The sequence below is a fragment of the Pteropus medius genome, unplaced genomic scaffold (genome assembly GCF_902729225.1).
Source record: "Pteropus medius unplaced genomic scaffold, Ma_sr-lr_union100, whole genome shotgun sequence".
NCBI classification, from domain to species: domain Eukaryota; kingdom Metazoa; phylum Chordata; class Mammalia; order Chiroptera; family Pteropodidae; genus Pteropus; species Pteropus medius.
Genome location: NW_024354502.1, coordinates 13,094,803 through 13,107,365, shown reverse-complemented (window position 1 = coordinate 13,107,365; position 12,563 = coordinate 13,094,803). Strand labels below are relative to the sequence as shown.

The 12,563-nt window shown below is 32.7% G+C and overlaps 1 pseudogene; it reads right to left on the bottom strand.

Annotated features, from left to right (window-relative positions):
* Positions 1–11,786: 11,786 nt before the first annotated feature.
* Positions 11,787–11,905, bottom strand: LOC120595718 (uncharacterized; annotated as a pseudogene).
* Between the last annotated feature and the right edge of the window lie 658 nt (positions 11,906–12,563).

Below are 12,563 nucleotides of genomic sequence, written 5' to 3'. Positions count from 1 at the left end.
AACGTTTTTCTCTTAGTATGTTTATGTCTGATATTTAATTTTAGCCATATAATTAATCGAAGGTCTTTTCCCTATATTGTTTGTTTTATAGAAATGATAGGTTAGCACTACTGCCTTTGGTTTTACACACACATATTTGCACACAAAGACATCTTGTTAATGCTATGTGCATGCATTTCAAATGTATGGACTACATAACACTACAGAGGAAAGCTATCTACAAATTATTCTACATAATCTTGTTAGTCTTTCTCATCGAAGAATTTAGGATGGACAGTGTGAACTGTCAGGAAATTCTAATAGTGCCAATTATAATACTCAGAGTCACATTTTCTGCAGCTGGTTGTGATGTTCCTTGTAATTGTCAGTGTAACAAATTCAAAGTAGCAGCTTTAATATTGTCAAGATAGATCCTGTGTTTCTCCCTATATATGTCACTTATAAGCTATAATAGTATATAAATGAGTTAGCTCCCTCTTGTTGAATTTTATCGTATGTATTCTTACTACTTATTAGGAAACAATATTAAAATATTTTTTCCAGTGAACTGACAAGGAATTGAGGTAATCAGAGGACCTGTGATGCTTTTATTCCCTTCTTAGCACTGAGTTCAAAGCTGAATTATCTAATAAGTTCATTGCAGTTGTCTAAGCCTAAGAAAAGGACAGCTGTGTCAGGGCAGATAGATGTGGTTTATATTTGGAAATATAGATAACATAAGCCCTCTGGAATGAATACTCCAACTAGCAAGCAAGAATATGCTGCATAAAACCAAGATAGTGCCTATAAATATAACTTAACATGGATTCAGTAGTATAATCTATGGAATGCAAAGACAGGTAACAAAGCATAGTGTTTTAGTATCTGAGTTCTTGAATCAAACTGCTTAGGATGGATTTTTTTCCACCACTCCACAGCTATGTCACTTTAATAAGTGTATTCAGTACTTCCAGCTTCAGTTTCCTCATTTGTATAATGGAAATAATAATATTTAATTGTGTGAATATCACAGTACTCACTATGTATTCTGTCTACTCCTTTCTCATTTCGCAGTTCCCTGGAAGGAATTTCAAGGCATAGTGACTTATTCTGGCAATTAAAAGTATGACCTTATCCATGTATATATACATTTTTTTACTTAAACAGTGGAATGCTTATTTTTGATTCTCTAATCTCTCTTTCCTTCATGACAGCTAGCAGTGGACCAAGGAGAAAGCATGCAAACAACTCCATACCCTTCCATACTGTCCCAAAACAGTATTATCTTTGTGGACAAGTGTTGTTCTGCCTGATAGAGTTGATTCCTCAGTAGCTGTCATCTGCAGTTTAGGCTCCTAATTAAACAGTTTATGATTCCCATCTCCTAAGGCAATTACCCCAGAAGAGAAGCTTACTTTTCACTGTATTGTTTACTTGTAAAGAATGCTTATTACAAGCAGAAGCTACATTGGACACATCAATTTTCTTCCTTACTGAAGCAACAGTAATGAACTCTTGGAACTTAAATATTTATCTGGTCAACAATGGTTGAAGTACAATGGTTGAGATAACATTTTCTTTCCTTGAGAATTTTTAAGCATACTATTTTGATATATTATTCTGACATAAATTGGTTCTGTCAAAGACTTAAAAAACATTTTCCTTAGCTGTCACATGCTCTTTTTCTGTCAAGATGCCCAAAGACTTTATTCTTTGCCTTAAAGTCTAACAGTTTTATTAGACTATGTATTGATAATTTGGGGTTATTATGTAGTTTTCATTTATTTTAAATTAATAAAGTTTTCTTAAATAATAAATTTTAGTGTATATTTTACTCTCCTGCTTGTTTTCTTTCCCAGGAAGTCCTATTACCTTGGAGTTTCGTTGTCTATATTTAATATTCATTACTTTCTCTTGAATAATTTCTATCACTATTTTATGTTTGATTTTTAAATTTTCTTTTTATGGTCTATGATTCTTAAAATATTATCATTGCTTTAATTTACTCGTGGGTTCTTATTTGTTTAATCTTAATTTTTAAACGGTATTTTTTAATTTTATTCTAATTCTTTGGTTCTTCCTCATTTTACATTACATTTAATTTTCACATGTATTTTCATATCTTGTATAAATGTCTTAATATCTTTTGATATCCTTTAATTAATATCTTTTTATTAATCTTTTCATATCTTTTAATTAATATCTTTTTATTAGTCTTTTAATATCTTTTAATAATTTGAAAAGATATTAAGATTTGATATTTTAAGCAAATTTTGGTGTGAATATATTGTCTTTAGCAGTGTTTTAATTCTGTTTTTCATGATAATTTTAGTTAGGATTAAACCTTTATAATTTTCTATTGATTTGGTGTGTGTGTGTGTGTGTGTGTGTGTGTGTGTGAAATTAGTTTTCTTAATTTTTAGTCAGATGCTTGGTTTAATAGCTTTGCTAACTTAACAGCATTAGTTTTCCCTTTTTTTTTAAATTTTCAGTTTATAGTAGTTTATTTGAATATGTTTTTTTTTCTATTTTTTTTAAATTAAGTTTATTGGGGTATATTGGTTAATACAATTATATAATTTTCAGGTGTACATTATAATTTGACATCTGTATATTCTATTGAATGTTTACCACCCAAAGTCCAGTTTCCTTCAGCTACCATATATTTGATCCCCTTTACCACTTCATCCTCCCCTTACCCCAATATATTTGACCCCCTTTACCCCATCTGCCTCTTCTCTCCTCCCTCACTCCCTACCCTCTGGTAACCACTAGTCTATAGTCTGAAATGATATGACTAGGTGTAGTGTTCTTGTTGTTTTTGTTGTTTTATGCATTTATCCTGCTCGATGTTCTCTGAGCTCCTGGATCTGTGGATTATTGTCTGACATTAATATGGGGAAATTCTCACCACTAGAAAATGATAATTATGTGACATGACAGAGGTGTTAGCTAATTCTGCAATGGCAATCATATTACAACAGAAACTCTTAAACTTATGCAATATTATCAATTATATCTCAATTTTAAAAATGTAGAAAAAAATGAGGAAATTGTTGGTCATTATTGTTTCAAATATCTCTGTTCCTTTTGCTCTTCGTACCATTCATTACCCGTGTGTTTCACCTTCCATATTTGTCCTACAGTTCTTGGATAGTTTTTTCTTTTTCCTCCAGTTTTTGTTCTCTTTCTTTTTCAGTTTTATTTATTTATTTATTTTTAAATGCCAGTTTATTTATTTATTTTTTCATACTATATAGATACAATTTTTTTTAACATTTTATTTATTTTTTTATTTTTCCCCTCCCCGCTCCTCTTTCCCTTCTGGTAACCACTAGTCAATTGTCCATGTCCATGAGTCTCTGTTCGCCCTGTTCATTTGTTGTTTTTAGGTTTATATCCCACCTTTTCTGTTTGGCTTATTTCTCTTAGTATGATTATTTCAAGGTCCATCTATGTTGACACAAATGGCAGTATTTCATCTCTTCTTATGGCTGAGTAATATTCCATTGAATATATGTACCACGGCTTCTTTAGCCAATCATCTATTGTAGGACACTTCGATTGCTTCCATGTCCTGGCCTTTGCGAATAATGCTGCTATGAGCACCGGTATGCAAATATCTTTTGGTGCTGTCAAATACTTAAAACACATTTTCCTTACCTGTCACATGCTCTTTTTATGTCTAGATGCCCAAAGACTTTATTCTTTGCCTTAAAGTCTATGCATTGATAATTTGGGGTTATTATATAGTTTTCATTTATTTTAAATCAATAAAGTTTTCCTAAATAATAAATTTCAAGTTTTCAAGTCTTTGGGTAAATACCCAGTAGAGAGATTGCTGGATCATATGGTAGATCAATTCTTAGTTTTTTGAGGAACCTCCATACTGTTTATCATAGTGCCTGTTCCAATTTGCAGTCCCACTAGCAGGGTATGAGAGTTCCTTTCTCTCTGCATCCTCTCCAGCATTTGAAATTACTTGTCCTGTTGATTATAGCTATTCTAATAGGTGTGAGATGGTATCTCATTGTGGTTTTGATTTGCATTTCCCTAATAACTAGCAATGTTGAGCATCTTTTCAAATATTTGTTGGTCATTTGTATGTCTTCTAGGGAGAAGTGGCTTTTCAAGTCCTCTGCCCATTTTTTGATCGGATCATTTTGTTTTTTTGTTGTTGTTGTTGTTATTGAGTTGTATGAGTTCTTTGTCTATTTTGGATATTAGGCCCTTATCGGAGGTGTTGCTTGCAAGTATATTTTCCCATTCAGATGGTTGTCTCTTTACCTTGTTGATGGTTTCTTTTGCTGAGCAGAAGCTTTTTAGTTTGATGTAGTCCCATTCATTTATTTTAACTTTTACTTCCTTTACTGTTGAAGTCAAATTCATAAAATCCTTTTTAAATTCAAGGTCCTTGAATTTAGTTCCTATGTTTTCTTCTATGTAATTTGTTGTTTCAGGTCTTATATTTAGGTCCTTAATCCATTTTGAGTTAATTTTGGTGTGTGGTGATAGACAACAGTCTAGTTTCATTCTTTTACAGGTGACTTTCCAGTTTTCCCAGCACCGTTTATTGAAGAGGCTTTCCTTTCGCCACTGTATGTTTTTGGCTTTTTTGTTGAAAATTATTTGGCCATATAAATATGGATTTACTTCTGGACTCTAGATTCTGTGCCACTGGTTCATGAGTCTGTTTTGCTTCCAATACCATGCTGTTTTGATTACTGTTGTTTTGTAGTATAAATTGAAGTTGGGAAGAGTGATACCTCCAACCTCGTTCTTTTTTCTCAGGATGGCTTTGGCTATCTGAGGTCTTTTGTGCTTGCATACAAATCTGATAATTTTTTGTTCTATTTCTTTAAAAAAAAAGCCAATGGGATTTTGATGGGGATTGCATTATATCTGTATAATGCTTTAGGTAATATGGTCATTTTATCTATGTTAACACTTCCAATCCAAGAACACGGAATATCTTTTTATTTCTTTGTATCTTCTTCGATTTCTTTAATAGGGTCTTGTAGTTTTCATTATATAGATCCTGCACATATTTTGTTAAATTTATTCCTAGGTATTTTATTCTTTATGTTGTAATTGCAAAATGAATTACTTTTTCCACTCCTTTTTCTGATACTTCATTATTATAGTATAGGAACGTTATGGATTTTTGAACATCGATTTTGTATCTAGAATCTTTACTATATTTGCTTGTTGTTTCTAGTAGTGTTTTTGTGGAGTCTTTAGGGTTTTCTATATAGAGAATCATGTCATCTGCAAAGAGTGACAGTTTGACAACTTTGTTCCTTATTTAGATGCCTTTTATATATTTCCCTTGCCTGATTGCACTAGCTAGGACCTCCAATGTTATATTGAATAATAGTGTTGATAGTGGACAGACTTGCCTTGTTTCTGATCTTAAAGGGAAGGTTTTTAGTTTTCCACCATTAAGTATAATGTTGGCTAAGAGTTTGTCATATATGACCTTTATTATGGTAAGGTACTTTCCTTCTATATCAATTTTGTTAGATATTTTGATCATAAATGAATGCTATATCTTGTCAAATGTTTTTTCTGCATCTATTAATATGATCATATGATTTTTATGCTTTGTTTATGTGGTGTATCACATTGATTGATTTGTGTATGTTGAACCATCCTTGTGCCCCTGGAATGATCCCCACTTGATCATGATGTATACCTTTTTTAATGTATTGTTGTATTCGATTTGCTAGTATTTTGTTTAGGATTTTTGCATCTGTGTTCATGAGAGATATTGGTGTATAGTTTTCTTTTTCGTGTGTTATCCTTACCAGGTTTTGGTGTCAGAGTAATATTGGCCTTATAAAATGAGTTGGGAGGTATTGCTTCTTCTTTGATTTTTTTGGGAGAGTTTGAGGAGAATAGGTATTAAATCTTTGAATGTTTGGTAGAATTCACTGGTGAAGCCATCTGGTCCTGTACTTTTATTTTTGGTAGGTTTTTGATGATTGTTTCAGTTTCCATATTGCTGATTGGTCTATTTAGATTTTCCAGTTCTTCTTGATTCAATTTAGGCAGACTGCATTTTTCTAAGTACTGGTCCATTTCTTCTAGGCTATTAATTTTGGCGTTATATACTTTTTCATAGTATTCTTTTATGATCCTTTGTATTTCTTTGATGTCAGTTGTAATTTCCCATCTTTCATCCCTGATTTTGTTTATTTGTGTCCTCTTTTTTCTGTAATGAGTCTAGCCAGGGATTTGTCAATTTTATTAACCTTCTCAAAGAACCAGCTCTTTGTCACATTTATTTTTTTCTATAGTTTTTTTTTTTTATTTTCAATTTCATTTATTTCTGCTCTAATTTTGATTATTTCTTTCTGTCTGCTGACTTTAGGCTTCATTTGTTCTTCTTTTTCTAGTTTTTTAAGATGAAGCGTTAGGTTTTTTATTTGGGCTCATTCTTGTTTTTGGAGATAGGCCTGCAATGATATAAACTTTCCTCTTATGACTGCTTTTGCCGTGTCCTAAAAGTTTTGATATGTTGTACTACCATTATTTGTTTCTATGTGTCTCTTGATCTCTTTATTTCTTCTCTGACCCAGTTATTCTTCAGTAGCATGTTGTTTAATCTCCATCTATTTGTGGTTCTTCCTGCTTTCTTTTTTGCAATTGATCTCTAGTTTCAAAGCATTATGATCAAAGAATATGGTTAGTATGATTTCAGCCCTCTTATATTTGTTGAGGCTATCTCTGCATCCTAGTATGTGGTCGATTCTTGAGAATGTTTCATGTGCACTAGAGAAGAGTGTATAAGCAGTTGTTTTGGGATGGAAGGCTCCGTAAATGTTAATTATGTCCAGTTGGTCTAATGTGTTATTTAAGGATGTTATTTCCTTATTGATTTTCTGTTTGGATGATCTGTCCATATCCAATAGTAGAGTATTTAGGTCCCCTACTATGATAGTGTTTTGGTCTGTTTCTCTCTTTAGTTCTGTTAGTAATTGCTTTACATATTTCGGGGTTCCCTGATTGGGAACATAAATATTAGTAAGTGTTATATTTTCTTGGTGCATGATTCCCTTTATCATTATGAAGTGTTCCTCGGTATCTTTCTTTACCTTTTTTATTTTGAAGTCTGTTTTATCTGATATTATTACCACTACTGCCACTTTTCTCTGAATGCCATTTGCTTGAAATATCATTTTCCACCCTTTCACTTTGAGTCTATATTTTGAAATGAGATGCGTCTCCTGCAGGAAGCATATGGTTGGGTTTTGTTTTTTGATCCATTCTGTAACTCTGTGATTTTTTATTGGTAAGTTCAATCCACTTACTTTAGGCTGGTTATTAAAATATGAGGTCTTCTCATAGCCATTTTATCTTTTGCTTTCTGGTAGCTTGGTGTTTGCATTGCTTCCTTGTCCTCGTGTTTCTGTTTTCTTTATTTTGGTTGGCTTTTGTGGGTTTTCCCTCTCTTTCTTCTTTTACGTTATATACTTCAATTCTGAATCTTTGGTGTGTGGTTAACATCACAAATATGTAAAGGATAGTTATATATATGCAGTCATCCATTTTCTTCTGTGCGTGCCTTATCTCCATTCCCCTTTGTGAATTTGGATCTTTGAATTCTTCTCTTTTCAGTTATTGTTATCTCGATTTGTCCTTATGAATGCTGAACGTTCATTACTATCTTGCTATAGCAATTCTCTTATTATTTAAGCTTATAATACCCTGTTCTTAGTAAGGGTTGCACTTCTCTGCTTCTATTTGCCTGATAGTCACTTTACTCATTATTATTATTATTATTTAGTGGAGAATTCCCTCAATTTCTGTGTCTGGAAAGGTCTTAATTTCTCCTTCATATCTAAAGGAGAGCTTAGCGTTATTCTAGGCTAGTACTTCCTTTCCCTTAATAGTTTAAATATTTTATTCCATCCCTTTCTGGCATGTAATTTCTGCATTGAGAATTCTGAGGATATTCTAATGAGTTTACTTTTATAAATTACCGTTATTTTCTCCTTGGCTGCCTTGAGAATTCTGTCATTGTTGTTGATTTTTGATCATTTTAATACAATGTGTCTTGGTGAAGGTCTTTTTGGGTTGAGGTAATTGGGTGTTCTGTTGACTTCTTGAATTCCAAGCTCCAGCTCATTCCTTAGATTTGGAAAATTCTCATCAACTGTTTGTCTGAAAATGATTTCTAGTCCCTGCTCCTTTTCTTCACCTTCGATAATGCCCTTTATTCTTAAGTTTCCTCTCCTGATGGTATCAGCTAGTTCTTGTATTTCTCTTTCATTACTTTTCATTCTTCAGTTTCTCTCTTCCTTCTGACTTATTTCTAGATTTCTGTCTTCAGTATCACTGACCCTTTCCTCCATTTGGTCGACTCTATTTCCTAAGCTTGCTATTTCATTTTTCAACTCTTGCAGTGTGTTTTTTATCTCCAGAAGTTCTATTTGGTTCTTTTTGAGGATTTCGATCTCCTTGCTCTGCTCATCTAGTTGTTTTTTCAATTCCTGAAACTGTTGATATGACTGACTCGTTTCGGAACTCACTGACTTTTTTCAGAAGTACTATCCCAAATTCTCTGTCATTTAAGTTGCATATTTCTATGTCTGTAAGCTTATTTTCTGGAGATTTTTCTTTTTCTTTCTGAGATGCTTTGTCATCTTGGTTGTTCGTGGTGTTTAATGGACTATTTCTCCACTATTTCTCCACTATTTCAGTAGTGTTTGTTCAGATTCCCCTGGGGCTCCTCGGTGTTCGGTCTCAGAGGATGTTGGGGGAGGGGCCCTCTGGATTGAGGGCTGTGGCTCAGGCTCAGTTTTGCAACCAGGACTAGTAAAAATGAACTGTTGTTTCTCTGTCATCCACTTCTCTGCCTTCTGCCCTGATGTCTGGACTCTGCCATTGCTGCGTGAAACTCACAACTCTCCCAGTCAGAGTTGTTCAGGGAAGTCACCGCACCTCCTCCTCTCCCTCCTCCTACAGGGAGTTCCAGCGGCTGTGACAGGCAGCTTCTTTGTTTCTTCCGATCCACCACCCAACACCTGGGGTTCTGACCTGTGTTGCTCTTATGCACAGATCCCACGCTCAGATGTGCTTGTGTGCAGTTTGGGTGTTTTTTGTTGAGTTTTAGATCAGCTTATTGTTGTTTTAAGGGGAGAGATCTGGGGATGTCTTTCACTCCACCATGTTTCCTCGGTATCACCGGGGTACCAGTGGTGAGTCAGAGGCTCGCACGAGATTCATACTTAGTATTACCTTTTTAATGTTTTTATTTAGTGTTAAAAGTATAATTATTCTTCTGCCAGTAACTAAGGTGGAGTAACCTCCTACCTTAATCAGTCACAACACTGGGCACATATATATGGCAACTGTTTTCTGGCATTGAACAATAAATGACAGAGTGAGAGAAGTTGTGAGCTCCACATGTACCCCAAATTTCATCCTTTGAACATATTCCTAATCAAGGAAACAGATCCTGAGCCCAGCTGAGATGCAAAAATGGAAGGTCAGATGTTCTCAGGAGGCTGGAATTTGTAGGACAGGCTACTGGAAAAGATACAGCAACTTAGAGGAAGGACCACAGAAATATCTGAAGGAGTCCTCAAGTCCTGGGTCAAGATCTTGGCTACATTTTCATGGAGGCCTCTGTGAAGTCTAGTGGTTTCTTTATTTAATAGCAAGTAGTTGCTGCTGGATAAATATATATATCACAGATTATGCATTTCTGAAAAATGTTGAAGCTACGGCATAATCTATGTGGAGAAGAAACCTTACTGAGCACTTAGTCAGTTGAATTCTACAAAAGTTACCTTGAGAACAAAGACAATTCTCTATTACGATTCATGAACTAGAACTAAAAGCAAAACTAAAATAGACTTATCCTAAAAAAAAAGCACATCTGCTGATAGGTTCAAGGATATCCACCAGAATAACAAGACACATATACATGTTTATTTCTTCATAAGTCTACTTATTTGCATGGTGTTCTGGACTTTTAAATGATATATTCTAAAGTGCGTCAATAACTTTATTTTCTTGCAATTTTTTTTTTTTTTTTTTTTTGGCAGACAGTTAAATTACTAGTAAATCCTTTGGACCTGTTAGGCAGATATATATGTAAATGGATTTCTCTCCTTCTCTCTCTCTCTCCGTCCTCTCCCACACACGCACATACACACACACACACACACACACACACACACACACACACACATAGATCTATCTTCATATATATCTACATGTAGATGTTCATATACCTGTAAATAGGTAGATGTGTAGATATAAAAATATATACTATAAGCTAGAGAATAAATTAGTGAATAAAACAGTGAAATAAGATGTTGGAATTAGTTGACAAAGACTTTGATGCTGCTTTTATAAATTGAATAAAGACCTAAAGAATAATACCATCTTTTTGATTGCATAATGAAACTGTAGGAAACAAAGTATTAAAAATTGCAAATTCAATAAGTAAAAATCAAAATACTTGAACAAACAATTATTACATATTAATGATATAATATACCACATTAAGAAGCTAGAATTACATGCTAAAATTATATAAACAGAAAGTAGAAAGGAGATATTAAAAATGAAAATAGAAATCAACAAAAAAAATTAATATCCCCCTGATGGAAAAATTAGTTACAGTGATGAGTATAAAACATTATTGATCAAGATAAAAAATGAATGAAAATGTTAATTACCAATATTAGAAGAAGTGACATTAGATATGTAGACTTTAGATGCATAGTAATTCAATTTTAAGAAAAATCTTTATGTTCATAAATTTAACAATCTAAATAAAATGAACAAAAATCTGAAAGCACAATTTAGCAAAGTTATCACCTGAAGATTTAGAAACTCTGAAGGACCCTATATCTGTATTTTAAAAACTGCAATTAAAAACGTTTCTGCCTAAAAGTCTCAAGACGCAGGTGACATATTAAATATTAGTCATAGAATCTCAACAGTCTTAAGTTGTTTCAGAAAATAGAGAACAAGAGAACACTTCCCAATTTATTTTATGTATTTTAAATAATTCATACATATAAAAATTAAGTTTTTAAAGAATATATTAGCAAATTATATTAGGAAACATACAAAAAATTAACAAACTTGGCATGGTTTTATCCCAGCTATGGAAGGTTGTTTTAATATCCCAAATCACACAAAGTAATATTCTATACTATCAAGGAAATGGAGAAAAAAACATTATTCATCTCAAAATAGGCAAGAAAAACTGTGATAAAATGCAAAACCAATTTATAATTTCCAAAAAAGTCTTATAAAATAGAAAAAGAAGTTAACTTTCTCAAGTTAATATAGATTGTGTACAAATCGTCGACAGCTATATGCTTGATGTTTCAGTAGTGAATGGTGCCTTCTAATTTGGGGACTAAGACAAAAGTGTGTTGTCTAAACAGTTTATTATTGCACTAGTGGGCATAAATAGCAGAATCATCTAAGAAAATGAAATAAAAACAAATATAATGAAGAAGTAAAACTCCTCAACATGCAGATAGTGTCTGTGTTAGAAAATCCTAAGAAATTTAATAAGTGTATTTGTCAAAGTTTAAGAATTAAATATTTTTTCTGTAAACTAGCAAACTAAAAAAAAAAGCTAAAAAGAATATTTTATTAAAAGTGCTATTTGCATTTTTGCAATAAGATTTTTTTAAAAACATTAACTATTTTGGAATATCTTTTGTTTATTCATTTATTTTATTTATTTTCTTTTTTAAGCAAGACAACCCTTGGTCGACCTCACAGATTGCAAGGACCTTGTCATCTTACAATCCCTTATTTTTTAATTTTTATGCCTACAGCACCTGGTCTTCCTAGGTGGTCTCCCATCCAAGTACTAACCATGCCCGACCCTGCTTAGCTTCCAAGATCAGATGGGATCAGGCTTGTTCAGGGTAACATGGCCATAGACTGGAATGCTTTTTATTAATGAAATGGCAGATCACTACACTGAAAATGACCACACCTTGCTGAGAAAAAAAGTTAAAAAGCTTTACAAATGTGGAGACATATATTCACGGATTAGAAGATTCTATATTGTTATGATGACAGATCTCCTTAAAATGATTGGTAGTTACAACTTTATTCTGACCAATATACCAGCAGGCTTGTAGAAATTTAAAAAGCGAATTCCAGTCTTCATATATAAATACAAAGGACTTAACCAAATCATGTTGAAAAAAATAATAATAAATTGGTATATTTTTAAACATTGAAACTATAAAGTCCTAAAATTTAAAAAGTGAAATTATATTTGTAATTTTGATAGGAAGTATTTCTTAGGGTGGTCAAAAGAGCAACCATAAGACAAAGAAATTGATAAATTGGGCTTCATCAGAATCTGAAACTTCTGCCAATCAAAAGACATCATTAAGAAAATAAATAAGCAACTTTAAATAGTAATAGACATGCTGTTTGACGATTTTTAAAGGATTTTTAAGCAACTAAACAATAGATTATTAATTTTTTAAGCTATAAAAATAAAATTATACTCAGCTTTGAGGAAAAAAAGTGCCTTGATTGGTATCCAATTGATGCTGTTAATACAATTATTTCTGAGTAAGATAAGT